Genomic DNA, 5,000 nt, shown 5'->3' on the forward strand with positions numbered 1-5,000 from the left:
AAAGTATAAAAATAAGGACACAGATGTGTTAACTTTTGCTGATCAAGTGAAATTGTAAGTCTGGTGTATGTAGCTGAAAGGCAGACAATTGTATTTTTTTTTTACAAACAGAAATGGTGGTACGACTTTGATAAGAACAAGCCTGGTGTCAACGTCTGGCTGGGGCCATTTAGCATGATTGTGATAATTTCAAGAACAGCCATCCGTAACAAATGCAAATTCATTTGTCAATAACTTCTGAGCCAGCAAGATAAACTTGAGGTTAATTTGCTTGTGATATGAATTGCAAATAGCGAGTGGTAGTTCTGGCAATACTATTTGGACGTGGCACAGCAGCTTGCTGAGCGGCTGTGTGAACATATCTCACGTTTTCATAATTTGGAAATGATTGTCTAATTGCATTAGAGGCATAATAATCATTACAACCTTGGCACTTCGTTGTCCAAAGACAATGTGTGATATAGAATAAGAAATGAATGTACAATTTAATTCTACTGGACTTGGAACAGGAAATGTTGGAACGTTGTTTTCCCACTGTGGATGTTGCCGTTTCGAGCCATGAATGTCCCGCGACATGACTTCAGACACCATCCACCAGTTATCAGGGCAACGCTACACTATCAAGTTTTCGAGGCAACCATCATACAAGCATCATGTTTTCTAATAAACCTTGCCAACAGCGTAATCAGATTTTTATTCACACCCAGAATTACTCTTGTCACGTCGATGTAGATGAATAAATTATAATGACATTGTCGACGGTCAATGAACAAATGCTAAACAAACAAGAAGAATATAGTACAGCGTTCAGGTACTTAAATTTTGGATGAATGGCGCTTAAGAATTTTAAGTTCGGGCTCTGAAATTGTGTTTGAGTTCCTTCTACAGTGTACATCTGTGAATGTATTTTTGTGAGTGCATATGTATGTGTATGAGTGTGTGCGCAATTGTGTGTGTGTGTATGTGCGCGTGTGTGTGTGCTGGAGAAGGGAGAGTACTTTATCTACAAGGTTGTCTGTTGACATTCAACAGCTGCATCGTTTCTCATGGGGTGTATGGCAGGTTTCCCATTTTTACATAATGACGACCAAATTAATATATCTTAAAATTTTATCATAATCAACATAAGCATCAAATTGTTTTATATTCATATTCACTGGTGTTAGTAAATGATAGTAATTTCAAAAGTGTACAGTATTCTAGCAGTTTTGTTAGGGCAACGGTATTTTCTTATAATGCGCCTCCGTGGGTACTTATACAGCTGTTACTAAATTCTCATTAATATATATGTATGTCTATCTATATATACATATATATATATATATATATATATATATATATATATATATATATATATACATATATATTTATATATATATATATATATATATATGTATGTATACACACACACACACACACACACACACACACACACACACACACACACACACACACACACACACACACACACACACACATATATATATGTATATACATATATATATACATACATACATATACCAAAGGCTTTCTCCCCCTTACACGGGGGGTAGCCAAAAAGAAAAAGGTATAGAAACCACTCCCACCCATTCCATTCCCTACACATTCCACTCCCCTCCACCCTCCTCCCTCCCTCCCATCTTAGCACCTCCTGGATGACGGGTCATCCCTGCATCCTGTCCACTGCCCTGGGTCAGAAGCAGTGTTGCAAGACACAACCACTTCATTAATTCGGTGACCCCCCCTTCTCGGTCCCCTCATGCAGAAAAGGAGAAGACGGGGAGAAATCCCTTCGGGCTGCGTCAAATTTTTTCTCATACACACTTCCTCACCCCCCATTCTCCACCTACTCCCCCTCATGCATCACAGCATCATCCATACACAATCCTTCTCCATTCACCCCTATCTTCTGTCCTCTCCCGTCCTTCCTCAACAGACATTCCTCTCTTTTGTAATGCCCCTTTTACCCCATCCATCCATCTCATCCTAGGACGCCCCCTCATATTCACTCCTTCCACCTCGGCCTTCCACACCTCTTTTACTAATCTTTCTTCACTCATTCTTTCCGTGTGTCCAAACCATCCTAATACTCTTTCATCAACCTTATCTCTCAGCTCCCTTTCCACCCCTGTTTTCTTCCTCACGTCCGCATTTCTCACTCTATCTAGCCTAGTAACCACTATCATACTTCTCAGACATTTAATCTAAAGCACATTCAAACTCCTTCTCTCTTCCTCTCTTATGTTCTATATTCCTGCCCCGTACAGTGCTGTTAGCACAATCACCCCTTCATATAACGTCCTCTTAGCATCCATTCCTAGATGTCTATTTCTCATTACACTTTTTAATTCACCAAGGCATTTACTCGCTTCTCTCAATCTACATTCTACCTCCACCCCAACTCCTCCCTTTCCTGTCACATTCGCACCCAAGTATCTAAAACTATCCACTTCCTCCAGTCTCTTACCTTTAATGCTCACTTCCAGCCTGCTGTCACTCTCTCCCCTTGTACATCTCATCACCTTACTTTTGCCCACATTTATCTTCAGCTTCCTTCTTTCACACACCTCAAACTCTGTCACTAACTTCCTCAATCCCTCCTCTGATTCTTCTACAAGCGCAGTGTCGTCAGCAAGCAACAACTGGCTTATTTCCCACTTTTCTCCATTTTCTTTAATCATCTCCAACCCCTGACTCACTACCCTCGCATTCATCTCTCGCACCACCCCATCCATATATAAATTGAACAGCCAGGGCGACATAACACATCCCTGACGAAGTCCCACCTTTACCTCAAACCATTCACTCTCTCCATTTCTAATCCTAACACAAGCTCCACTACTCTCGTAAAAACTCTTGACTGCTCTTAGCAGCTTTCCTCCTATCCCAGATATCTGCAGTACCTCCTACAATGCCTTCCTGTCTACCCTGTCGTCAGCCTTTTCCAGATCCATAAAAGCCCAAAAAACATCCTTACCTTTTCCTATAGCTTTCTCACATATCTGTCTTACCACAAAAATCTGATCTACACAACCCCTATCTGTCCTAAAACCACACTGTTCCTCCCCAATTACTCCCTCTGTTCCTCTCCTAATCCTCTCAATCAAGACCCTCCCATAAGCCTTCCCAACTACACTCAACAAGCTAATCCATCTGAAACTACTACACTCACACTTGTCCCCCTTTCCCTTGAAAAGCGGAACTATACAGGCACTCCTCCAGTCCTCCGGCACTCTACCCTCTCTTGAATAAACATTAGATAGCCTCACCAGCCAGTCCACCATAACTGTACCTCCTTTCTTCAGACATTCTGCATGGTATCCATCCAACCCAGGTGCCTTACCTGCTCTCATCATCTTAACAGCTGCTTTCACTTCATCTTTCCCAATTTCTCCTCCATTTTTCTCAGTCATTACTCTAATTTTCTTAGCGCTTCCCACTGCAACTACCTTTCCCTCCCTATCCTCCTTAGCATTTAGGAACTCCCTAAAATACTCTGCCCACCTTCCTCTCACTGGCTTCTCTTCTATTATTATCTCTCCATCTGTACTTTTTACCTTTTCTTCTCTACTTGATTCGCCTCCTCTTTCTCTTTTAGTTTCTTTCAAAAATATCTTTTTATTACTTTCAAAATTTTCTGTCATACTCTTACCCCATTTCACATCTACTCTCCTCTTTGCTTCCTTTATATTATGCTTAACTTCCTTTCTCTTTACTTTGTACCTCTCATACGATTCCCTCGTCCTAATTTGAAGCCAATCTATAAATTCCTGTTTCTTCTCTTTTACACCCTTCTTTGCTTTCTCATCCCACCACTCACTACCCTTCCTTCTATTTCCTTCCGTCCTCCTTGTTCCACAAACCATCTTTGCACAACTTATGACTCACTCCTTGAACCATCCCCATTCCTCCTCACTCCTAGTTCTACTCTATCCTTCACTCACTCCCACTCCTCTCAGCTTCTTCTTATACTCATTCTCCTTTTCTTTCTCATTTAAGCAGTTCATTCTAAGTACCTCCCTATCTTCTGCCCTTTTCCTCTTTCTCCACCTATTCTTCACTCTCAATTTACCTTCTACCAGAAAATGATTTGATATTCCCCCACTATCTCCCCTTAGAACATGTACATCCTTAACTCTTCCTACCATACTCCTGGTCACCACTATATAGTTCATTAATGCTCTATCTGCCACCCTTCCATCCACCACCCTCTCCCATGTGTACTTATGCTTGACTTTCTTCCTAAACACTGTATTTGCTATCATCAACTCTCTTTCAAGACACATCTCCACCATCGATTCTCCACTACGATTTGTACCTGGAACTCCATACTTTCCAATCACTCCGTCTATTGGTTCATTTCCTACCCTAGCATTAAGGTCTCCCAATACAACTACATTGACATTTCTCCCTAATCCCTCTATGCACTCATTTATATCTACCCAAAAAGTCTCCCTTTCCTCTACGCTCTTCTCACTACCAGGCCCAAACACACTTACAAAAACCCACATCTCCCTTCCCAGCTTCACCTTCATCCACATCAACCTTGATGAAACCTCCTTCCACTCCACTACACACTTATCTCTTCATTTACTAGCATAGCCACCCCTTCTCTCCTGAGTACCTCCCAGCTGCACTCCCAAACTCACATTCGCCCTTCCCTTTCATTTTTAGTTTCACTCAAAGCCAGCACATCCATCTTTCTTCTCACAAACATACTGCCTATCTCTTCCCATTTACTCTCATCTGTACCACATCCACGCACATTAAAAGACCCAAACCTTAGGGTACTGGTTGGAAAACTACCAGAACCTCTTATGCCTTTACGTTTTTTAGGAATGTCCCCTTTGGGGCTACAGGTAGTAGGACTCCTAATCCCATCCCCGTCCCGTTTTATATGTATACATACATACATACATACATACATACATACATACATACATACATACATACATACATACATACATACATACATACATACATACACACACATACATACG

This window comes from Oratosquilla oratoria, chromosome 15 (assembly GCF_046742065.1).
Source record: "Oratosquilla oratoria isolate Oo_2021 chromosome 15, ASM4674206v1, whole genome shotgun sequence".
Taxonomy (NCBI): domain Eukaryota; kingdom Metazoa; phylum Arthropoda; class Malacostraca; order Stomatopoda; family Squillidae; genus Oratosquilla; species Oratosquilla oratoria.